At 41.4% G+C, this 26,390-nt stretch overlaps 1 protein-coding gene and 1 pseudogene across 2 annotated transcripts in view; both read left to right on the top strand.

Moving 5' to 3' along the window:
- The first annotated feature begins 2,227 nt into the window (after positions 1-2,227).
- C1QTNF7 (C1q and TNF related 7) overlaps positions 2,228-26,390 on the top strand; it is a 59,739-nt gene continuing 35,576 nt past the window's right edge. The window contains exon 1 of the mRNA XM_080681995.1: positions 2,228-2,342. The gene's annotated coding sequence lies outside the window, so the exon portion shown is untranslated. The remainder of the gene's footprint in view (positions 2,343-26,390) is intronic.
- Positions 22,586-23,055, top strand: LOC308251192 (large ribosomal subunit protein eL21-like; annotated as a pseudogene). The gene has a single exon. The product of its transcript is annotated as a large ribosomal subunit protein eL21-like (transcript).

Here is a 26,390-nt window from a genome sequence, read left to right as displayed (position 1 = left end):
CTGGTACAGCCAGTGCAGCTCATTGGGGCTATTGTTTAACCCATAAGTCTATATTTTGTTATAGCAACCCAAGCCAACTAAGACAAGGCTGAATTAGAAAACTGCTCTTATCTATACTAATAAAAGCCTAGCTGACCCTAACACCCTTGCACGATGCCCTCATGTCATCACTAGATGGCCACCCCCACATCATCACAAAAGATGGCTGCCACAAGATGGCTGGCAGGGGAGGGAAGTTGTGGGCATTCAGGCTGGCAAGGGAGGGCAGTTGGGAGTGATCGAGCCAGCAGGGGAGTTCAGTTGGGGGCAATCAGTCCAGCAGGGGAGCAGTTAGGCATCAATCAGGCCAGCAGGGGAGTGGTTAGGGGGCAATCAGTTTGGCAGGCAGAAGCGGTTAGGGGCAATCAGGCAGCAGGCAGGCGAGTGGTTAGGAGCCAGCAGTCCCAGATTGTGAGAGGGATGTCCAACTGCTGGTTTAGGCCCGATCCCCAGCAGTCAGACATCCCCTGAGGGGTCCCAGATTGGAGAGGGTGCAGGCTGGGCTGAGGGACACCCTCTCCCCCATGCACGAATTTCATGCACCGGGCCTCTAGCAGATAATAAAGTTCAAATCTTAACTGCAATGACATTAAATGAATGAATCTTTAAAGGGGCAAAGGAAGTGAATGGAATAATTAAATATGAGCTGGATTTGGAGCTTGAGCATTCTCAAAAGTGAGGCTGATTTTGATTCACTTGGTGCTTGGTTGTGGCTATTTCCAGGGTAAACTCTGCAGATGCTTTTCTATGTAGCTGAGCAAATGTTTTCTCCCTTTTTTCATTCTTACTGTTGCATGAGAAACAGAAGGACATTTAAACTCTAATAAAAGAAACCAGTAATTGGAGAGAAGTGCCAAGAAATGGAATGACAGGGAAGAAAGGTGAAATGTACTCCATAAAAGGAGGAGGAAAAGGCCAAGAACCTAGGAGCTCTGGCACTAAGGGAAGTTAGCCAACATCACAGATGAAATGGAAAATGGCCATGGCACATCCCATCAACAATGTTTTCTGTGTGGAATTCTGTGCTAGATGCTGGAAAGTACTACGTTACAATGTCAAAGCCTACCATTGCTGATAGGTACTATCTCAATGAAGACCTTATTGGAATCTCATTCCAGCAAAATGAGCTAGGCACAGCAGACAGGGATTATGTCCCTAGTAAGGACACTGTGGTTTGGATGTTTACATGAAATTCCTTCCCTTGGCTGGTGTCAGAAGCAGTGGTAAGCCTTGATTTTGTGGTGTCAGACCCAGTGTCATTGCCATGGCAAATATCAAAATATACCTTTTCATCTGATCTTGATCTGGTTTTCCAAGGTGAAAGTTTATCCATATGCGACCCCATTTGCTGACCAATATTCTTCTCCCCCCAAAAGGGCTTCTTGCAACAACAACAATATTAAATGAAATATGAAAGTCCAAAGGAGAAGAGAAGCATGTAAACTGGGACCTGTTGAAAAAATTCCATCACATGACACAATTGGTTTCATCCTTGACATAGCTCTTTCCCAGTGATCACACTGTATGACCAAACAGGAGTAACTTTTATAATCCCCATTTTGCAGCTGTGAGAACTCAAATATTAAGGACCTCATTCCAGTGCCAGGTAGTGTAAAGATCCAGAGTCAGATCTCAAACCTTTGTGTCTGTCCCCACCTCCCTGGAGGGGACAAAACTTTGGTGTGGCAGCCAGAAAGCTGTTTGGTTCCCATTCTTCCTCTCATTTCCTTTGTGAACATGCTCTAAACAGGTAACTCTGGGCTTCATTTCCTTCCACTATAAACTGAAAGGGCTGAAATGCAGGGTCTCTAGGAACATTCTGTCCAGTGGCTTGTAATAAAGCAATCACAATGTGCCTTGAAGACCAAAGGTGCCTTGATTTCCCCCAACAACAAGAAAAATGACAAAACATTCAACTTGAATTTTATACTTAGAACAAATATCGTCCAGACTCTTTGTGCTATGTTTCAAATATGATTTGGGGAGTGAGCCAACAGAGAAGGATATTTATTTTTGTTTGTGAGGTCAAAAATTCTTCTTTGGGGCTCCATCAAACACATAGGAGGTCTGTGTAGGCCACAGCGTCATTTCATTGTATGCTGTGGGTTTTGCGTGCTGTTGCCTCTCTCCCTGCCACTGCCCAAAGCTTGGGAGAATGCTTTTGAAACAAATCAGGAAATTACTTATCAGTCTGAAGCCCCAAAGAGTAATGAGCACGCCTTGCTGCCAAAGGGAAGGGGATTTCAAGGGAAAGCTCCACAGCTGTTCAAAGATTCCAGCTGTTGCAAGGTCTTGCAAGCAATGTAAGTAAAGAGCCCGCCGTCCCGATTGAAGTGAGCTTCTTCAGGCTTTTTTTCTTCCAGAGATGAGTCTTTTGGCTTAGGTTGTTGTTACTCTTTTTCTGTTCTTCTCTGAGATTTGGGGGTGTTTACTGACTGGGGCTTACTCAATAAAACATCTCCTCTGGGGAGGCTTCTGCTGAATAGAAGAGAGAAAGTGAAAGCCATCAGCTTCGACTTTGCTTGGGAAGAGGTCGTTTTGACAACAGCCCTGGGCGATAATGCTCCTTAATGGCTATAAATCAATATTCAAGAGAATAAGGCTGACAGGGACATTTGTGGGAGCAAGCAGAAGTGGCTCTATAGCCTCACCAAGAAAAAACAGAATTGTCATCAAGTCCGCGCCTACATAATTAAAGTTTAAGGTGTTTCTTTCAGGTTGGTAGACTGTAGGATTTTAATAGAGGAAAAGAACACATTAAAGCTAATATTGTTCCTTGGAGATTTCCCTGTTGTAGTATAAATCTCAGGCTCAATTTATTTTTGGTTAAGTGTGCTGATTTATTTACTGTTTGTTTTTTAAAACAAGTGTTCTCATCACTCCACATGGCTATGGGGGTGAAAATCCATTCCTTGCAATGTAGGTTTGTAAACATCTACACTGTTAGTAAAACAATGGGTTTGTATTAATTGTAATTATATGAATGAATTGCATAATTTCATAAATAATGCATTGTGCTAGAGTATGTTTCTTTCATAGGTATTTCAAATCATTGGTTAAGGACTGGGAAGTGATTGTGGAGATATTGCCAATTTAAAGGATATGGTTTTGTTTTAATCAACCTTTGTTCTGAGAAACCCTAAATCTTGCCCAGGAACTTCAGTGTCCTTTTCCAGGGTCCTTCATTCTAAGCGAGCCCTAAGGCTACAGGAAACTCCGCCCATCATCACACTATGCCTCCCCCAATATGGCCTGATTTTAATAAGAAGGCCTTGCCTCCTTGGGCTGCAGGCTGTGCTGTATTCTCCTGACACCCTAGAAAGAGCCCAAAATGAGAATGTTGCCCTTAACTCTAGTTGACATTTGACTTCCTTTCTTCTCTTTGAATAACTTTGGTTCCCACTTTGACAGCTTGTGAGGATTAAGACTGGTCTTGTTTCTGATATGTTAGTGATGGTCAGTCATATGTAAGGTGATCTCTAACCTTTATTTAACAAATATACACTGAGTGGCCAGATTATTATGATCTCTGAATGCATAATAATCTGGCCACTCAGTGTGTGTGTGTGTGTGTGTGTGTGTGTGTGTGTGTGTGTGTGTGTATATATATATATATATATATATATATATATATATATATATATATATATATATTAGAGGCCCGGTGCATGAATTCATGCATGAGTGGGGGGTCCGGCCAGCCTGGCCAGGGGGAGGGAACATGGGCAGTTGGCCTGCCTGCCTGCTGGTTAAACTCCTGGTCGAGGGACAATTTGGCCTGCCTACCCCTGATTGGACTCTCCCACCCCGATCAAGAGCAGGCCTATGGCCAAACACTCCTCCCTTCCCCCAGGGCCAGCCCCATTCCCAATCAGTCCGCCCCACCACAATAGGCCTGCAGCCCCTCCCAACTAGCTGGCCCACTCCTGATCACACCCCCCACCCCAGTAAGGGGTGGGACTGAATGGCCAACCTCCTGCAGCCCTCCCCCTGCCCAGCCCCACCCAAGATCAGACCCCCACCTCATCAGGGGCAGGACCTGCGGCCAACCACCCATGGACACACCCCCAGGCTGCTAGCCCCCCAATTGGTCTCCCTTACCCCATTTAGGGGTGGGGTTGGCCAGCCCACCACCCACAGCCCCTCCCCATGGCTGGCCCCACACCCAATCAGCCCTCAACCCCAATCGGGGGCGGGGCCGGCCAACCAACCACCCAGAGAATGGTGGTGAGTGATGTCCAGTGGGGAGAGTATGAGTAAGGGTAGTACAATTCTGCCCTTACTTTTATGGCAAATAATATTCTCAGCATTTTTTAAGACATTAGCTCCTCACCACACCTTAGTTCTCACACCATACCATGCCTATTACTCTGCTTATTTGACAGATGAGCAACTGAGACTTGGTGCAGTTAAGTAATGGGAGCTCTGCAGCTAGAAATGCTAGAACTACAATTTGAGCCCAGGACTTCCCTCTTCTACCACCCATAAATGTTCCACTCTACCACTCTGCCTCAGAAAGATAATAGGCTTTTTTTCTTTTACACATGCAATAGACATTCTGTTTAAGTTAACAACAAAGAATCTACTTCAATTTTTAAGTGTTGAAATGGCCTCCTGAGAGAAGAGGCTGAGAAATGTCTTCTCTGGAGGTCTATTAAAACCAGATCGATTATATATGTGTCTAATATGACTTTAGGCTGGTCCTCCCCAAGGTAAAAAGATAGACAAAACAATTCCTCAAATTCCTTTCTAGTTCTCCCAACCAAGGGCCAAGTCAACATCAGGCAAAATGGTGGTGACGTGTCAAGTTTAGCCATCCTACTCCCCCTCCCCAACTCTGGCTGAAGTGATGTCTGGATTTTCTGGAAGAACCATAGTCTTTCAGATCACAAGCTCTGCTGGCCATTTTGCCCACAACCAGGAAGGGGATCCAACTCTGTTCTAGTTTGTGCCCAACCAATTTGAACACTATTCCAATGACTATTATCTAATTTTATGACTGTACTTCCAATGTTCCAGAACCATGTATTGGGAAGAAAATAGCATAAAATAGAATTTTTTAAAAATTTCTGGCTATTGTGTGTATCAGTTAGGATTACATTTGTATCAGAAAGCCTAGTTTCTTTCACATGTAAGGGGTCTATTTCTCCCACATAACAAGAAGCCCAGAGATAGGTGATCCAAAGATGTCACCAGGAAACTAGGCTTTTCTACCTTCCTGCTTCACCAGCATTAGCTGTGGCTTCGTCCTTATTATAACAAGACAGCTGCTGCACCACCACCGGGGGTCGAGTTCATATTCCAGGCAGGCAGGCAAAATCCTTCTCCTTGTCAAACTTTGTCTTTTTTTAGAGGTGGGGGAGGAAGCCCTGTTCTGGGACTTCTCATGTGCATCTCATTGGCCAAACCGTGTCACATGGCCACGCTTAGCTGCAAAGGAATCTGGAAGTTAGTATATTCTGTTTTTCAGTCTTTAATATAGAAAAGAGCAAGGGAAAAATGTATTGGAATGGGTTTTGAGTAAGTAAATCCACAGTGCTTGTCAAAATATGCCATAGATTCCAATCTGAAAGCAATACATTTGGAATTTGACACATACATGACTATTTTGCATAGGCATTTGCTAGCTGCATCTATTTTAATACTTAACTGTGAGCAGAAAAATATTTTTAAATCAAGTATTAAGGAGTAGGTAGGAATAGCATTCTACCTGTAGTACCACAGGATAATGGAAAGAAATAGATCTGAATGCCAGATTGAAGTCTGAATTCCAGCTCTATACCTAATTAGGTATGGGATGTCTCTGGACCTCAATTTCTTTATATTTAAAATAGGAGTAATAGAGCTACTTATAGAATTGCTTTAGAATTAAATTCTATTAAAAGAGTTTGACACATTATAGGTATTCAAGAAATAGTAGTTCTCTTCTTTCTTGCTTTGTACCTTCTAGTCAGCAAGTGCATAAATCTTCATAAAATTCAGCTCAGCTAGAGCCAACAGTTGAAGAATCAGCTCTTTGATTGAAAAAATAAATTAAACCAAACCCTCCAAATGGTGTGTAGTTTCTCTCTCCGTGAATGCCAAGAACCTTTCATTTGGGGCTTCAGCACATTATCTTAGCAAGCCAGCAAAAATGTCTAAGTGATTTTGTTTTCTAAACTGCATCGTGTGCTTCAAAGTGCCATCTGCTTGTGACTTGTTACAAAACAGGATCAACGAAGCCATTTTGTGACATTTTACAAAGTGACTTCAATGTTTGTTACCAAGGGATATAATTCCTAGAATTTGTGCAATTTGTTCTGTGTTGTTGAGATGTGAAATGAAGCCAATACAGAGATTTCAGCTGTTTCAATACATGATCCTCTTCTTAACTGGTGAAGCTAGGTTTTAAATTGGGTTTCTTTCCATTTTCATTATCTCCCCATGTTCCTCTGACCTTTCCAGTCCAAGACGGATATTTAAAGTTTTATCACCTCATAGACACCACTGCAAAATTTAAAAGAGGAAACAAAGCAAAACAAAAAGAGTCTGCAGATTTACAGAGATCAGCCAAAATCTCATTTCTAAACAATAGTAAGGTGGGAAAAAAATGGTGGAATCCAATGAAAAGCCATGAGTTGTTGTTTATATGAATTTTGTGATCTTCAGCAAACTATTGAATCTTATTCTCTCTGTTCTCACCTGGAAAAAAGAATGCATATGCCTGCTCCTCCTATTTCACCTAATTGATATGAAGCTCATTGAGATATGTACTAGATATGCCATTCAAAATAATCCATAATATACTGAAGCCTTTTTGGTATTTCCCATTGATTATAGTACAGTTTGTACCATGTTATACCACACAATGAATCCCAAAACCTTTTCAGACTTCCATCTGAACTCTCACCTTATTTTTACAGCCAGACTTTCTTGATAAGATTCCATAGCTCTTCCTTCACTCTCTCTTTCATGCCCTTCATCTGAATTTAGCTGATTCTTCCTGGGTTCTACCAAATTCTAGCTGTTCAGACTAAATATTTAGCTCTCTACAGGCTGACTACCTTTTCCTGACCAGAATGCAGCCAGATTTATCTCAAGATCATTGAATATACATTTTTTATTGGATCCGAAGTGATCCAAATGCACAAAAATTCCTGGTCTCCTAGAGATTACATTTCTGCCTTCTGGCCTCACTGATAAGAACATCCAAACATCAACAAACCAATGTCATGCTCTCTACTATCACTGAGATCCCCCACATGTTTCTATGTTGTGCCCACATATGTTCATGAATTTTTATGCAACAGTCACTATGTAAATCATGATTCAAATCCCAGTCATTATGCAAATCATGGACCTTAATGGTGTCCATCTTGGAAATGGTAACATTCACATGAACAATATAATCTCCTGGCTCCCCCAAAGTTGATTTCTTTAAGCAGCAGGAGTGTTGCTAAATTTCAGGCAGAGAGAGAGAAAGCCACCTCCCATATTGAGTCACCTGGCCCCAAAATCGTTGTGTTCTTCCCAGAGACGCAAGTCTTGACTGGAAATGTCTTCCTGAAAAGTTTTTCTGGAAAAATTTCTTTTAGCAGCTGACATGAACAAATTTCTTCATAAAGCCTTAAAACCAATTTCTGGCCAGAGACTAGAAACAATTTATACCCTCTACTGACTGTTCCTTATCTATCTACTTTCCCATTCAGATACTTGTGCATACTCATTCTCCACACTTCTCACCTTTAATGGTCAATCTCCAAATTCTAGCTGGCTTTAGATGGAACACTATAGAAACCAATAAAATTTAGCCAATCTATCTAAAATTTGGTCCCTTTTATGGTTAATTAATATTTGACAAAGAAGGTAGAACATGCAATGGGGTAAAGATAGTCTATTCAATAAGTGGTATTGGGAAAATTGGACAGATGGGTGCAAAAAAATAAAACTAGACCACCTTCTTACATGCACAAAGACTAAATTCAAAATGAATTAAAGAGTAAGATGTAATACTTGAAATCATTAAAATCCTAGAATAAACATAGGCAGTAAAATCTCAGACATTTCTAGTAGCAATATGTTTTCTGATATATTGTCTTAGGCAAGGGAAACAAAAGAAAAATAAACAAATTGGACTACATCAAACTAAAAAGTTTTTGCACAGCAAAGGAAACGATCAATAAATTGAAAAGGCAACCCTCTGAATGGGAGTACAAAATATTCGCTAGTGATACATCTGATAAGGGGTTGATATTCAAAACTTATAAAGAAAACTCAACACCAAAAAATAAATAAATAAACCCATAAAACAATCCCATTAAAAAAATGGGCAAAGGACCTGAATAGACACTTCTCCAAAGAAGACAAACAGATGGCCAATAGACATATAAAAAGATGCTCAACATCACTAATCACCAGAGAAATGTAAAGTAAAGCCACAATGAGATATCACCTCACACCTGGCAGAATGGCTATCATCAATAGGTCAACAAACAAGTGTTGGGGAGGATTCAAATAAAAGGGAACCCTTTTGCACTGTTGATGTGAATGCAGGTTGTTGCAGCCACTGTGGAAAGCAGTATGGAGTTACCTCAATAAATTAAAATGGAACTGCCTTATGACCCAGTAATTCCACTTCTGGGAATACATCCGAAGAAACCCAAAACACTAATTCCAAAGGATATATGTACACCTATGTTTATTGCAGTGTCATTTACAATAGCCAAGATTTGGAAGCAGCCCAAGTGCCCATCAGTAGTTGAGAGGATTAAAAAAAAAAAGCTATGGTACATTTACACAATGGACTAGTACTCAGCCATAAAAATTAAGGAAATATGATCCCTTGCGACAGCAGATTGGACCTGGAGAATAATATGCTAAGTGAAGTAAGTTAGTTAGATAAAGACAAGTACCATTATTTCACTTATATGTAGAATCTAATGAATAAAATAAACTAGCAAACAAAATAGAAACAGGCTCATAGAGACAGAGAACAGACTGACAGCTGTCACAGTGAAAAGGGTGAAGGCATTAAGCAAAGGGGAAAAAACTTATATATAGCAGTATGGTGATTACCAGAGAGGAAGTAGGGTGGGATGGAGTGGGGAGGTAGAAGAGGGTAAAGGGGGGATAAATGTTGATGGAAGGAGAGTCTTAACTTAGATTGGTGAACATACAATATAATATACCAATAATGATGTATTATAGAATTGTACACCTAAAACCTATATAATTTTATTAACCAATGTTACCCAATAAGTTCAATAGCATTTTTTAAAATGAGTATAATTTGGACGTGGTTATGACCATCTATTGCCAAGCACAGAATGGTCAGACACACCTATGCTTTCAGATAGTAGCTTCTGAAGCATCCTTGGGAAAAGCTGACTTGGTTCTACAAGATGCTTTAACCTACCAGGTCCACTTTCTTGGAAAGGACAGAGATGCATAGTAGTTAAAGGTGGGTCAGGGGAGCTAGGTCAAGGTTATTTCAGAATTGAAAAGACTTGAACATTTGTACAGGTTGAGAGCAACTAGCCATCGATCTGACAGGCAATCTAGAAGGGGAAAAGAAGTTGGTCAAAGCATCCATCTTTGAGTGGGTGGTCTTGAATGAGCCTGGGTTCTGACTCACACCTGTGTTCATTGAGATGGACAGGAAGCAAGTGAAGATGGGTGGGAATGGGGATAAATTAGGGATGGTGGAGAAATTGAGAGGAGCATGATGATGTTCTCTGTTTTTCTCTAGGAGGTTGGAACTGGGATCATTGCATAAGATAAGGACTGTGAGCTGATGAGACACGTGCCTCAAGCACCCAGCCCATTCTTGTCATAGAGTAAACACTAGGAAAAATTATATTCACTTCCTCCCACCCTGACAGATTTGTAGCAAATGTTTATCTCCAAGATCGCATATAAAATTAGCCACCATGACACTCACCATATATTTTGGGTAAATGAAACATATGAGCCTTCCAGAAAAATCTCATTTAAACCCTGACCTCTAATGACCTCTCTAAACTCATCTCGGTTTTGAAAATAACTTGGCCCAGGTGCAGACTGTCAGAGAAGCCCTCTGGCTACCCATAGCCCCTTCTGTGACCCACAAGCCTGGAGAATGTCCTGGAACCTTGCCAACAGAGAGGTGTGCGCAGGAAGAACACGGGACTCTTGGAGCTTTTGATTTCAGGGTTGTGAGAATGGTTCCAGATATGACAAATGTTGGGGAGATAATCTAAAACACGGATTGTTTGTGACTTCCTTTGAAGATTTTAATAACCATCAGCTTTCCTGGGCTAAATCAGGATCTTAGCTTCCAAATGTTTCAGATTTAGACTGTCTTCCTTTGTTTGTTTGAAATCGTAAGGGTCAGTGTGGGGAGGCTTTATGCTCAGACTCGAGAGCAGCTGACAGGCAAACCACAGCAGGTAGTGGCCTCTGGGGGGGAACTCAGGCCTCTCCTTTTCCTTGACCATGAATACCAATGGACCAGGCCCAGGCTCAGCCAGTACTGTGTGACTCCCAGGAGGAGAGTTCTCATGCAAGATTGTTTGGGATTTCTCAAGCACTTTCTCTCTCTCTCTCTCTCTCTCTCTCTCTCTCTCTCTCTCTCTCTCACACACACACACACACACACACACACACACACACACATCTCTTGTAAGTACTGGTCTCTTTGGAATTTAGGAATTCTGGTCACCCACAGGACAAGTATGATCATAGGGAGCCAGGATTAAGTACCCACAAAGTGCCTGGCACTATTCTAGGCTCTTGAGAGACAGCTGTAATCAAAACAGACAAACTCCTGCTAGGCCCCTGCAGTCCAGTTGCAAGGCATATAATCAAAGCTAACACAAAGATGTGTGTGTCAGGAGGTGAGGAAGACCACGAGGAAGGAAGTGGGGTAAGTGAGCAGGTTGTGCTTCAGACAGGTGTGTCAGAAAAGGCTGGGGCCACGGAAGGCCAACCTTTGAGCAGGCTTTTGACGGTAGAGAGGATGAGCCATGCCAGCATCTTGAAGAAGAGCATTCCAGATTGAGCTGTCACAAGCAGGAGAGAAGGCAGGATCGGTGGTGCTTGAGTAATTGCAGGGACACGAGGATGCCTGGGGGCTGGGATGCATGCATGAGGTAGAGACAGGATATCAGAAGGGGGTGGGCATTAGAGTATTTCCAGACTTGCAAGGGATCTGAGCTTTACCCAAAGGGATGTTGGAGGTTATTGCAGGGTTTTGAGCAAGAGAGTGACTGGCAGGTTCTGACTTTATTTCTGAAAGACCACTCTGACTGCTGTTTTGAAAAAGGACTGTCAGGAAGCAAGGCTAGGTGAGTTATGTCATCCCCACTTAGCTCTCAGTAGGCTTGCCAGGCCTATTACTGTTTCAACAACAATAGCAGACTCACGTGATAAAGAATTCTCTTGCAGAATAAAAGGGGCATGCTCAAAAAGTTTGACAACAATCCACCTTACAGCTTATATTTTACATTCCCTGGCTCAGCTTGAAGACAGACAAACCCCATCACAACACAGTAATAAAATGTAATCAATTGGTCTAGCAACATTTCTATTTGTGGCATTTTATTTCATCAGCCAGAAAAGCTCAAATACCAGACTGCTGTGTTCAAAACAAGACCTGAAATGCAAAGAAAAGAGGAAGGCAAAGAACAAAGCTCTGTTAGTGCTGTTTTCCCTGGACCTGCCTTTCCTGGCAGTCATAGGGACATTCCCCAGTGAGTGAGGAGGACCACCACTGAGTGGGCTGCAGGGACAGAGAGGTCCTCAGGGGACAGCCCAGCTTCAGTCAGAACAAGAGAGTGAAAGAACATTCAGAAAGGAGGATAAAGACAGAGAACTTTGCTGATGAGTGACCCGGAGTTTTAAGAGACACCAGGGAAAGACTTCTGGAGTTAGGAAGGATTAGGAGATAGGTCAGGAAAGGGGCCACAGAGGTGAGAGTCCATGGGATAAGTGATGTCCTGGAGCTTGAAGGACATGAACTGAAATGAAGGGTGTGATGGTCTCAAGGCAGAGAGAGGATGGTGGTGAGGTTGTAAATGGGAAGGAGGAGCCAGGCAGGGTCTACAAGAATCATGACAGGTCCTTGGAGGCTGGGAGGTGGGGGAGTGAACAGCTTTATTTGGAGCACCCAGAAAGCTCTGTTTTCATGCACTATCTTGAGGGACCCAGGTGCCCTGATAATCCTGGCTGATAAAATGTGAGGAGAATAAGGAGGCTGGGGTGGTCAGTGGGGGAAGGTTATGGAGAACTATGTTAAAGATGTCAGTCTTCACCCAACAGACCAGGGTTTTTAGTCTGGGCTGTGACAGTGGACTGGGGAACCATGAAGATGGTGGTCTATTTCCATTCCCACATAACCCTACGTATCCTTTGTGTCTACAATTCAAGAAGTTAGGAAGTTGTCAGTTGTACATGTCAGTGTTCAACCCAGGAAACAGAACCAGTGGGGGGTAATACACATTAAGAGATGTACTGCAAGGAATTGGACTGTTCAATTGTAAGGATTCTCTAGAGCAGCGGTCACCAACCTTTCGGATTTCACGGTCCACCGGTTGGCGACCGCTGCTCTAGAGAGTCTGAAATCTATAGGGGAGACCTCCAGGAAGGATACGCTGGAATGCTTAGGCATGGGCTAATGCCAAAGTACATAGGTGGGCTTTCTTCTTTTTTAGGGACGCCTCAGCCACCTAGGACCTTTAAACTGATAAAATCATGCCCACTCCAAATATCTAGAAAAACCTCCCTTACTTACAGTCAACTGGTTATAGACTGTAATCACAGCTAAAAAATACATTCTAAATCTTAGCTATTGTAAATTGTGCTGCTATGAACATAGGGGTGCATATATCCTTTCTGATTGGTGTTTCTAGTTTCTTAGGATATATTCCTAGGAATGGGATTACTGGGTCAAATGGGAGTTCCATTTTCAGTTTTTTGAGGAAACTCCATACTGTTCTCCACAGTGGCTGCACCAGTCTGCATTCCCACCAGCAGTGCACGAGGGTTCCTTTTTCTCCGCATCCTCGCCAACACTTGTCGTTTGTTAATTTGTTGATGATAGCCATTCTGACAGGTGTGATATGGTATCGCATTGTCGTTTTGATTTGCATCTCTCAGATAATTAGTGACTTTGAGCATGTTTTCATGTGTCTCTTGGCCTTCCTTCTGTCTTCTTTCGAAAAGATTCTATTTAGGTCCGTTGCCCATTTTTTTATTGGATCATTTATCTTCCTTTTATTAAGTTGTATAAGGGGCCTGTAGATGTTGGAGATTAAACCTTTATCGGTGATAACATTTGCAAATATGTTCTCCCATACAGTGGAGTTTCTTGTTGTTTTATTGATGGTTTCTTTTGCTGTGCAAAAGCTTTTTATTTTAGATTTGGAAACAGTCTAGGTGCCTGTCAGCAGATGACTGGATCAGAAAACTATGGTACATCTACACAATGGAATACTATGCTGCCATAAAAAAAGAAGGAATTAACACCATTTGTAGGAACCTGGATGGAATCAGAGAACATTATGCTAAGTGAAATAAGCCAGTCAATGAAAGAAAAATACCACATGATCTCACTCATTTGTGGATAATAAAAAACATTATAAACTGATGAACAAAAAGATAGATACAGAGGCAGTAAAGCATCAAACAGACTGTCAAATTACAGCGGGAAGGTTAGGGAGAGGTGGGGGAAATAAGAGATCAACTGAAGGACTTATATGCATGCATATAAGAGTAACCAACAGATGCAAAACACTGGGGGTGAGGGCATGTATGGGAGTGGGGTGGGGGGGGGCAATGGTAAGATATGCACACATATAATACCTTAATAAAAAATATGTAAAAAAAATCAAAATCAAAAAAATCAAAATAAAAAAAAATACATTCTAGGCAAAACCTAGATGAGTGCTTGGTGAAAAACTGGGGATTGATAGATAAAAGTTAAGTTGATATATAAAACTGATCAAGTCAGCGTGTTCCCTAAACTAGTGATCCATAGCTGGCAAGAAGGAGTCCATGATGCTTTAAAGGAGGAAGATTGTCTACCTTGGGTTTCAGAAAAATCAGCTCATGCTTGAGTGGTAAAAAAAATTCGCAGAAAATTCCAGCTAACAGTTCTAAAAATAAAATATTACTTTCTTTAGTGCAAATCCATGTGAATTATAGTTGGTCTCAGTGGGAAGTAAAGCAAGTTGGAAATAACCCCAAAGAAAAGTTATTCCAAACTTCCCTAACTGTTTTAAGAAAGAAAATATTTGTCCAGTGTAGAAGGATGGTTAAGTAATAGTTCAAAATTCCCAGTAACTATCCCATCTTCCACTGAATTCGTGATTAATGAATTGACAAATACTTATGGGCACCTAATTAGCACCCAGCATTCTCATAAAATAGAAAAGAATAACTAGCCATAGTTCCTGCTCCTCCCCAAGAGGCATTCAGGAGTCCATCATTCCCATTCTTTCCATTAAAAGTGACAGAACACCCAACTCAAGATGCTTCAAAGCAAAAAAAAAAAGTGGGGGAGAGGTGGTGTGTGCGGAATAGATCTATTAATGTATAGAACTAAAGTTGGGGTAAATCTTCTGGCTTCAGGTTCTGTTGGATCCAGGGACTCTAAGAATATAGTCAATCTGGACTCTCGTCTTCCCACATCTCTTAGTTCTGCTTTTCTCTGGCTTTGCTATGGGTCCGGTATCCCCTTGCATTGGCAAAGAGCGTCACCAACATAATCAATGCAGGTGATCCTTTGTATATTCAGAATTCTCATCTGTTAAGAATGAATTGAGCTCTGGCCACTGTGGTTCTATTGGTTGAGTGTTGCCCTGTGCACTAAAAGGTTGCTGGTTTGATTCCTGGTCAGGGTACATGCCTATGTTGTGGGTTCGGTCCCCAGTATGGGAGGTGGCTGATGTTTCTTTCTCACATTGATGTTTCTCTCTCTCCCTCAATTTCCCTCCTCTCTCTTTAAAATCAATTTTTTAAAAAAAACATTTTAAGAATGAATTGAAATAAGAGTAGTGAGAGTTATATGCATTCCTTACTAACTGTGTAACTTTGGGGAAGTAACTTAACCTTCCACTGTCTCAATTTCCTCAACTATAAAGTGGGATAATAATATAGTGCTTACCTCATAGGATTAAATGTCTTAATATAGATGAAGTGTTGGGCATACAATAAGGGTTCTATAAATATGAACTATTGTATTGGACTTCAAGATCATCTGTATTTGAAGGTATTCTTATCACCATGTTTTTTCTGGATTAAAAAACTGATGCATAAAGGAATTAAGTGGGTAAGAGAAGGTCTGACAGACTCCAAATCTCAGGTTCTTTGTTGCAACAAAGACCTCATAAACACTGGTGGGCAGGGAGGGAGGTCAGGAGACAGAGAAGGAAGGAGGCACAGAAAAAGCATTCCTGAGTATCCAGGTCCTTAACCTGGATTTACTTTACACAGGAATTAATCATGTTTTCTAGAATAGTCCTTTAACATCAGACTCAGTGATAGTGATTTGAATGGATTTGTTAGAGGGAGTTTTAGCCAGCACTAAAGAAACTGAATGTATTAAAAATGTGCCATAGACACTACACAGACTGTGAGTGCTCTTCCATCAGAATCCCTGAACTCTCCACCCCTCCAGACAGCCAGAAACTTGACTCCAGTTTTTTGCCAGGAGAATGAGACGGCACTTTCATCCCATCATGGTCCATACCTGTGTACATCTATAAGCACTTACTTAGGCTTAGATCATCTCATTTGCTCCTCACCATGCCCCAGAGTGGAAAGGACCTTCCACTCACCTCACAGCACATACAAGATGGAATGGCAGAGCCTGTATGTCAACCAAACCTTCTCACTCCAAGCCCAGTGTACCATCAGCTCCATCACAGGCCTTTGTCCAGCAGAGCAGAGCAGAACCTGTCCAAGGGCATTAGCCCTACTTTCCACACTCTGTAGCCCTGAGAAACAACCATGTCCATCTGGCCCCAGCTCAGCCTCTTCAGGGATGCTTCCCTACATCCTTCCTTCTCAAGGTTGGACTCAATGCCAGGAGGCTCCTGGTGTCCCCAGGGAGAGTGGAGGGTGTAACAGGACAGGACATTGAGCCGGGAATTCCCTGGGTGTCTGCTTTGCTTCTCTGTAGGCTTATTTCCTTTGTCTATCTTCAACAATAAACAGCAATGATTACCATGGAAAGAGGGAAGGAAGGAAGGAAGGACGGAAGGAAGGGAGGAAGGAAGGAAGGAAGGAAGGAAGGAAGGAAGGAAGGAAGGAAGGAAGGAAGGAAGGAAGGACTCTCAAGAAGTAGCAGTTGAATCAACACAAAACTAAAGATAGCCTAAATGCCCATTATTAGGAGAATGCCAAAAAAACTCATATCCACTCAACTACAGAAAACCCTGGGCAAAAACAGATTCCCAAATATTGTCGAATGAAAAAAAAAAGTATGCTGCAGAAAATATTTATGTTTGGATCCCATTTTTTTAAAGAAATTTATTTCTATATGTGTTTATACATGTTGTGGAAAGTAAAAAAGTGTGAAAGAGTGTGCACACAGGATGGTGAGTGGGAATCTTTGAGGATTAGCATTCAAAGGAGGAGATTTGCGGAGAGAGACACATTTTACTTAATACACTTCTCTATCATTTTAGTTTTTACAGCAAATATAAGGTGTCCCAAAAAATGTACACATTTACATTTTTGATAGCTCAATTGATGTTCTTTCTTTTCAGATTTAACCCATGGTAATTAATAATTATTCAAAGTGAGCGTACATTTTTGGAACACCCTGAATATATATTTTATATATTTCAAAAAAACACACAAAATATGTGTTGATCCAAACTGAATTGTAATCTGCTTTTCACAGTTCAGGGATGACAGGTGAGATCATGGGGAGGCTCATGGATCATGAACCATAAAACATGGCTCTGGCATTTTTTTTTACCAAGGTGCCTTAGCTAGGAAATCTGCACCCAATCATATTAGACTCATGCTTAACATCAATCACTGGTCCAAGCTCCTTTATTTGACATCTAAGCCTCTTGATCGGACTCAGGCTTGCCCCTCACCAATGTTGCCCCTCACCAATGCTTGCAGTACTGTTCTGTGCCAATCGATGTTCCTGCTCAGGTCTCCTCTGAGTGGGACCCCTACTCAGATGTCAGGGATGAACTCACATCCTTTTCTACAAATGGCCTTTTCGACCCTCCACCCTGTGGCAGCAGTCCGCTCCTGGCCCCTGTGGGTACCTCTAGAGGAGCTTTACCTAGGGGTTGCTCACATGCCTCTGATTTACACTGCCTGAAATGCCATTTCCTACTCTGCTCTGTGACCTGGGCCAGGTCCCTCACAGCTTGAAGCCTGTTTCCTTGTGGGGATAATGTTATAATATACATAGTGTTGTTGTACGAAGTCAATGAGATAGCCCATGTCAACACTTAGCCCAGTGCTTGAGCATATAGTAGCTAACTCAAATGTTAGCTACTGTCATCTCAGAATATGGATGACACTTGGTTACAGCTGTTGCCTTCATTTCACTTTCACCTCCTTATAGGGAGGAAGGAAGGAAGTTTTGACATGGGCTATCTTATTGAATTTGTACAACAACTCTACATATATTATAGCATTGTCCCCATAAGGAAATGAGCTTTCATAACTGTAGTAACTACATGGGTGTTGAGTACATGGATAAATGAAGTGATTGTCACTTGCAAGATTCATAAGGTGCTTGTGTATAATGTGTACTGAGCACTCACGTGGGACCAGGCATCACTCTGGAGGCTTTCCCATGTATTAGCTCATCAGCTGGTCCCAATAGTTCTGTGGGATTAAAATGTCTACTGCTATTATCACATTTTCACAGATGAGAAAATGAGCTCCAAAAGTTTATGCAATTTTTTCCGAGGCCATTGCCATTGAAGACTGGCAAGGCGGGGATTTGAGCCTGAGTTGTTGGGTTCTGGGAAAGAAACATCACTGGTGCTAACATGCATTCTGGATTTTAGGGAAACCAGACTAGAGTAATGATATTTTCAGTTGTAGCTAGGTCAAATGGTCATTCAAAGATGCAAGATTTGATTCCTAGAAAACATCTAGAATTGTACACACATTTTTTCTAATTATAGAGAAGAGAAATAACAAACAAACAAAGAAAAAGAAAAAAAAAACATTTCCAGGCTGTGAACCACAAGAAAACCTGAAGGCAGCAGCTCCCATGGCTCTCTGAGGGGAGACGATCAGTAAAACTCATCAAAACGCCATCGAACTTGTTCAGAAGTAGTAAACAATGCAGTTGACAGCACTGAGTTCCATACAAAGGAAGAAATGTGAAAGGAAGCAGAGAGAGGCAGAAAGGGATTAAGTTCCATTGTTTTGTTTCTTGGTGAACACAAGAAATATGAAACCCTCTGCAACAAGACACCTTAACTTTGCAGGTGCTACAAGATTTCTCCTCCAACATTCAGGGAAGCCATTGAAGTTAGTCCGTTTCCTGGACAGGTGATGCACAGTCTGCTCTGAGGCACACCTTCCAGCTAGCCCTCGCCTGTTCACCTCATTGTTCAGGCTTCCTCATCTTTGATGCAGAAATAGGTGGCTTTTCTTGCCTTGTACTAGTCAAAGAAGCTAGGCTAGACAGGAGTAACAAGCAAATTCTGACTCTCAATGGCTTAAAACAGCAAGTTTATGCATTTTTTAAAAATTTATCTTTATTGTTGAAAATATTACAGATGTGCCCTTTTTTTCCCCCTATTGATCCCCTCCACCTCGCACCTACCCCTCCCAGGCCTTCACCATACTATTGTCCATGGGTTATGCATATATGCATATAAATTCTTCGGTTAATCTCCCCCCACCCACCACCCACTCCCACCTTCCCTCTGAGATTCGTCAGTCTGTTCCATGCTTCTTTGTCACTGGATCTATTTCCTTCACCAGTTTATTATTCATTAAAATCCACATATGAGTGAAATCTTATGATACTTGTCTTTCTCTGACTGACTTATTTACTTAACATGATACTATACAGGTCCCTCCACGCTGTCTCAAAGGGTAAGAGATCCTTCTTTTTTACAGCTACATATTATTCCATGGTGTAAATTGTGCTGCTATGAACATAGGGGTGCATATATTCTTTCTGATTGGCATTTTAGGTTTCTTAGAATTTATTCCTAGAAGTGGGATTACTGGGTCAAATGGGAGTTCCATTTTTTATTTTTTGAGGAAACTCCAACTGTTTTCCATAGTGGCTACCCTAGTCTGTAGTCCCACCAGCAGTGTACTAGGGTTCTCTTTTCTCTGCATCCTGACCAGCACTTGTCATTTGTTGATTTGTTGATGGTAGCCATTCTGACAGGTGTGCGGAGATACCTCATTGTCATTTATTGTTATTACTGCTACATATTGTTGTTGCTACAATATTGTTATTATAACATGCTCAATGTGGGACAGTAGAGTCCCAACTTTGCCAGCTTCCTATGCTACCATCATTACATGAGGCTTCCTTGTTCATCATGGAAAGGGAAGAGAGCATGTGGGTAACTCAGGTTACTTACTTCCACTCACATTTGCTGAGGAAGGTGGGCAAGTCTCAGAAGAGGCCAGAACCAGAAACACTGGTGTATACCAGGGCTGTGTACCTCACATAGGATGTCAGAATATCCCTATAAAAACCTATTTACACATTGCAGATAGCTGGGGGGAGGGGCGGGTGTGAATGACAAATAAATGAAGAGGAACCAGGAAGACACGCCATGTTTGCTGTTGAGGAAGAGTTTCTGGTTGGGAGAGCCTAACCTGAGGGAAAAGGGATGTATAGGGCTCGGGAGAGACAACCCATAACTTCATGGATTGGAGCCATGCTGACCCCCTGGAGACCAAAGTCTGAGGGAGACATTTCATGGTTGATAGGATGGCAGAGACCACAACCTACTCGGGAGCCCAATTAAGCAAGCCTCTCTGCCTCCTCTGCACAGTTGTTGGTCAAGCAGCTGGATACACCGGCTCATGTTGAAATAATACCACAAAAGGAATCAGGCTGTGAGGGCCCCAGCATATTGCAAGACGGGGGAACTAGGAAGATAAACAAGTGCCTATGATAGATTTTTAAAAAAATTTGGATCATAAATAATCCATTCCTGAGAACAAAGAGATTAGTCTCTTCAATCTTAAATGAACCGAAAACATGGTTTTGCAGAAAATTTCAAAGAAGAAATGTGGGTTCAAAAAAGAAATAAGAAGAAAACCTGTTGAAAAGTAAACTGGCAGAACTCAGGAAATAAACAAAAGATAAAAAATAAAGCAATTATAGAGATGAAAGTCAACTCAGAAGCAACAGAAAATAGGTAAGTACTGTTGAAAGCACAAGCCACACATAAGAAATCACACAAAATAGAAAGGAACAATGAGCTAAAAGTGATTACAGACAAGACAATACGAACTGAAGTAAAGGAAGCTGACATGCACAAATTCGTATCCTGCACAGAGGAACAAAAGGGAACAGGAAAACACTTAAGAAAATTCAAAAAAGTTTCTTGAAGTAAAAGAAGTTAGGTAACTCTAGATTGAAAGGGCACACCATATGCCAGGAAAAATAAGCAAAATTGGCAACATCAGTAAACGTACTGTGAAGAGACTGAAATTCAATGGCAATTGTCCAGTTTGTTTTGTGCAGAGAGCACAAATCATAAGATCCCTCCCTCTTAATACAACCCTCAGCACTAGACAACAACAGAATAACATCAACCAAGTTCCAAGGGGAAAAAAGGTGGCCCAAGAGTTTTCTACGCAGCCAAATTCTACTGTGACTATGAAAGGAAGAGGCAAACGTTCTTAAACACACAAAACGTCAAGGACTATAATAACAAAGCACTTCTTGAAAAATGTTTGATGATAAAATCCATCATAACAAGACATGAATCAAAATTAAACACCCAGCACTAGGGACGTCACCATAAAGGACAATAGTCAGAACTGGATCCGTTTAAACATAGAACCAGGACTAAGTAACAGTGGAAATGAGTTGACAGAACAGAATATAAATATTACAGTTCCAGGCAATCCAGAAATAATAATGTAACTAAGCAAAAATTGGGAGGCTGAGGGTGGAAGGGAAAAGGAAGTGCATAATATCCTCTTTCATGATAGAAAGTAAATGCATATCATATTAAGCAAAAGCATACAGAGTTTTTAAAACGTGAAATGCTGCCAAACTCTTAATATTTTTTTCATAATTATCTTTTAACCTCAAAAACATCTCTTCGGAACGAATATCCCTCATTTTGAACAAATATTTATCTGATGTTTAACAACTCTTCCAGTATGGTTCTCATTTATTTCAATTCTGATAAACTCAAGTAGACTTATGTTTAATCGTTCTTATAAAAACAAGCATACATAATCTGAATCATCTATTTTTGTAAATTTATATCTACCAAGGTTTCTGGCTACATATGTGCCTCGAGGGAAGTCTGGGGTAATGTTCATCAATGTTGGCAAAATAATTTCTGAGAGATGGAGGTTTTGGTTTGCTTTGTTTTTCCTTTGCTCTTTTCTGAAATTCTTTAAAATTTTTATAACAAGCAGACACATTTTCACAAAGATTACCCCAGTCTCAAACAAGTAAGCAGTCATCTACAAACATCACTTACCTAGCTCCAGGAGTCCCCCAAACCCTATACAAGACTAGCAGTCCACTCAGCTCAGGGAGAATGCCTTGCCAGCATAGCTCTTCCTTACTGTAGTCAGCAACAACTTAGCTCTGTGGTCCTTATTTCAGACACTGAGTGTTGGTCTCATCCTGTCTCATCCTCTTACATGAGTAATGTGGTATTCGTTTCCTGTGGCTGCCATAACAAATGACCACATCCTTGGTGTTCAAAACAACACAAATTTATTCTCTCACAGTTCTGTAGACCAGAAGTCCAAAACTAAGGTTTTGGCTTGATTTGGATCTTCCTGGAGCCTCTCAGGAAGAATCCATTCTATGCCTCTCTCCTAGCCTCTGGGGGCCACCACCAGTCCCTGGCCTATAGACACATCCCTCCAATCTCTACCTCCATCTTCAGGTCATCCTCTCCCCTTCTCTTCTAAGCACACATTGGATTTCACAGCCACCCTAAACCGGGACAATCTCATCTGACGATCCTTAACTTAATTCTATTTGCAAAATCCCTTTTCACACTCACAGACTTTGGTGGACATGTCTTTTGGGAGGCACCATTCAACCCTCTACCAATGCTTTCTGAATGATGTGAAAACCAAGACTGTGTGCTGCTGCTTCTGTGGTTCATGGAAGCAACAAGCAGCCCCCTAGGTGAGAGTTTCACACAATGCACAAGGCCCAAGGACTCTAACAAGCACAGACTTTGGTACCTGGTCTGAGTATAAGCTCCTTTTGTCCACTTACTTAGCTGTATGAGTTTGGGAAAATAACTTTTTTGAGTCTTGATTTTTACCCGGAAAATCGTCTCTAGTCTACAAATCATAGTGAAGATTAAATAAGGGTTAGAGTCTTTCGACCAGAACGATCATCTTCCAGTAACTTGCCAAAATGACTAACACCAAGGGAAAGAGGAGAAGCACCTGCTATATGTTCTCTAGGCCTTTAGAAAACATGGAGTTGTTCCTTTGGCCACATACATGCAAATGCATAAGAAAGGTGATATTGTGACATCAAGGTAATGGGCACTGTTCAAAAAGAAATGCCCCACAAATGTTACCATGGCAAAACTGGAAGAGTCCACAATGTCACCCAGCATTGTTATGAACAAGCAAGTTAAGGGCAAGAATCTTGCTAGGAGAATTAACATATGTATTGAGCACATTAAGCACTCTAAGAGCCAAGATAACTTACTAAAATGTCTGAAGGGAAATAATCAGAAAAAGGAGGAAGCCAGAGAGGAAGGTACTTGGGTTCAACTGAAGCACCAGCCTGCTCTACCCAGAGAAGCACACTTTGTGAGAACCAATGGAAAGGATCCTGAGCTGCTGGAACCCATTTCCTATGAATTCATGGCATGATACATGAAAAAAAAAAAAAAGATTTCTGTGCTGATAAAAATGTATCTCTTAATTGAGTAGATATGTGGTGTCCCTTCCCCCAAAAAAAATAATTAAAGAAAATTTTGTGTCCTAAAAAAAAAAATGAGGTTTAGAGATAATGTTTATAAAATGCTTCATGAAGTGCCTAGAATATAGTAGGTATTTATGATGCTTATGTTGTAAGTTCTACTTTAGAGGGATTACCCGGGGAGACCCACTTCAATAATTGCACCATGGAAGAGGGGATGGCTCTGACTCAAAGGCATTGGAATGAATCAGCTCAATGATCAGGGTCAGTTAAAAGTGTGTTCTCTGCTCTGAGGTACACACTTGGGACTTTAAATGGTACAGTCAGGGCAGACCTGCCTGGGGCAAGGGTATTGTTACATTTTTCATGGGAACTGAGATAATGGGAACCAAACAATCTGAGAGAGAAAGAAAGCCCAACCATCTTTGCAGCAAAACCTTTGGCAGGACTCACCTCTCAGGTAAAGGATGTGTACAGAGCACTACAGAAATCTTTCTTATATTACGTGACCATTGACTAGCACGTTCCCATAGCATTGATATCATAAGCCCTAACCCACAACACACAGGCTTCCCACACTGGGTTCAGTAATCATTTAAATTTAAATATACACTGGGATTTTCAGAATTTTTATGATTTGCCTAATATTCTGTGAATTACTAATGGAGTCAGTTCCCACTTTCCCTCAGTGATAAACATTAGTTGGGAATGCTTTGGCTGCAATCAACAGAATGCCTGAGTAACAGCAGCTTGAATTAGGAGGGTTTCTTTATTTCTTCACAACAAAAAATCAGGGGGCTGCTGGCATTGGTTCAGCTGCTCACTAAAGCCATAAAGACCCAGGCTGCTTCTCTCCTCCCACTCTTTCATCCTTAGTATGGTATCTTTCATACTCACGCTTGTCATCGAAGGATAACAAGATGGCTCTGTGCTTTGAGATATCACCTCTGTGTTGTGTCTGTGTCTTTCCATTGGGAAAGTAAGAACCTTTCCAGGATTCTTCACACGATGTTTTCTTATACCTGATTGGCTATAATTATGTCACAGGCCTCCCAAGGCCACCACAAAGGAGGCTGGGAAGTGGGCATATATTGCCACCTGACAAAACCAGAATTCTGGTAGCAAAGGTAAAGTGGGAATGGATATCAATTTAATAACAGCATCTGCCGCATTGAAAAACCTAAAAAGCTCAGGAAGCTAAAATTCCAAAAATCATGTTCCTTCTTCCTAGACAGTATCTATTGAGAAGCTATTGCTTTCCCTGATGAGGATCTATCATCTGGATAATTTTGGCTTAGGATAAAATTTGAGCAGAGTGATTTTTTAAAAAATGAAAACCAGATCATGTTCCTCTCCTGCTTCCTTCAAGAGCTTCCTGTTGAACTTCAAATAACATCTAAACTCCTCCCCAAGGTTCTTGAGATCCAGTAGCCCCTCTCTAGCCCCTCAGGGCTCATCCTAACACCCTTGCTCCCTCCTGGCCAACTCATCTCCTACTTGCTGCTTTGGGAACAGCCTGGATTGTTCCCACTGCAGTGTCTCTGTGGAGATCTCTTGTTCCCTCCATACCCACATCTTCTCTGAGAAACCTCCTCTGATCTCCTCCCCAAGATTTGCCATCCCCTAACTGCCTTCCAGTCTTCTAGGCACCTACCTTCATTGGAAATTATCACTGCATTTGTTCCCTTGATTGATGTCTGTCAATCATTCTACACTACCAAGGGAAGGACTACTTTCCATCTTACTTGCTCTCTGTTTCCCCAGTGCCTGTATCTGGGCTTTGCACATCATAGGTACTGAATAAATCTCTGTTGAATGACTGAGAAATAAACCAGAGTTAGGAAATCAGACATCAAATATCCAAGAAGAACCAGAAACATGGGTGCAAGTTCAGGGTTACAGGCTGAGAGTAGAAACACACAGAGGGCCCTCTACATATTGGAGAGGAGATGAAGATAAATACTTCCCTCTAAGGAGCACACAGTCCACCTAGAAACTAGTGCAAGAACAAACAATACAGGTTTTCTGTAAGAAGGAAGAGGTAGAGAGGGTGTGGGTGGACTATGACAGCTGCCAGCTTCAAACTTCCAAACTGGAGAATGGTGCACAAAGATTTCAGCAGAGGGATGTGCATTGCAATGTTATTCGCAAAAGCAAAAATTAAAAACAGCCCAACATCCTACAATAGGGAATTAGTTAAGATAATTTCAATACATCTATATAACTCAACTTAAAAACTACATCGCAGAATTGTATTTTATTACATGGAAATACGATCCTATACATAGTAATGACAATAAGATTCAAAGAAAGTAATGACAGAATAGTGCAGTGGCAAAAATAAGGAAGAGGGAGGATATGCATCTTTCCAATGTAGATCCCAAATGATAACAGGGTTACTTCTGGGTGGTCTGATTACAGCTGGTTTTTATTTTCTTTCTTTTGTCATCCATATAGCCTAATTTTTCTATGAATAGCATGCATTAATAGTGTACTTTTTTTCCAAATTGGAACAACTGAACTATGATGCACGTTTATAAATTCCATCTCAACATTATGATCAAGACACTACATATCACAGGGTCTTTCCTTGGAGCAGAAGAGCAGGCTGCTGTTAAATATCACTCCAGGCACACGCAAATGTTTAAAAGGCATAATGGGTCATGGAACAAGAGTGTTGGGAGGCCAGTACCATTGATACACTCCTGGCATGGCCTAGGAAGCTCTTTGCTTAAGGGCCAGTGACACCATATGGACCTGGGAAACAGCCACCATGGAACTCTCCTTCTGTCAAACATACTGCATATTCAGAACATGCAAATTAGATAACCCTCTCCCATATTACAGATGAGAATCCTGAAGTTCAGGGAACCTCAGCTAACTTGTCTGATAACCTCCAGAAAGTAAACGTTAGACCAGCCCTGCCTGAATCTGAAAACCTTGCTTATTCCCCTGCACCACAGTTAATCCTCACACATCCTATCAGCCTCAAGCCCAAACAAGTGGAAGACATCTAGCAAGCAGTTAATCCTGAGGATATCAAACATACATTCTTGTTATTGTTCTGGAACCATTGTTTGGAAACAAATTTTAATCAGAGGCAAAATCAAATAAGACACTAAATGCAATGTGGTATACTGGATTGAGTCCTGGGACAGAGAAAGAGCATTAGTGGAAAAGCTGGTAAATCTGAACAGCCTAGAGTTAAATACTAAAAAGATGATGATAGATAGGTGATAGATAGATAGGTAGATAGATAAGGTAGGTAGATAGATACATGGTAAGT

Source organism: Plecotus auritus (assembly GCF_963455305.1).
Source record: "Plecotus auritus genome assembly, chromosome: 1".
In the NCBI taxonomy this organism is placed as follows: domain Eukaryota; kingdom Metazoa; phylum Chordata; class Mammalia; order Chiroptera; family Vespertilionidae; genus Plecotus; species Plecotus auritus.
This window is presented reverse-complemented; position numbering and strand designations above follow the sequence as displayed.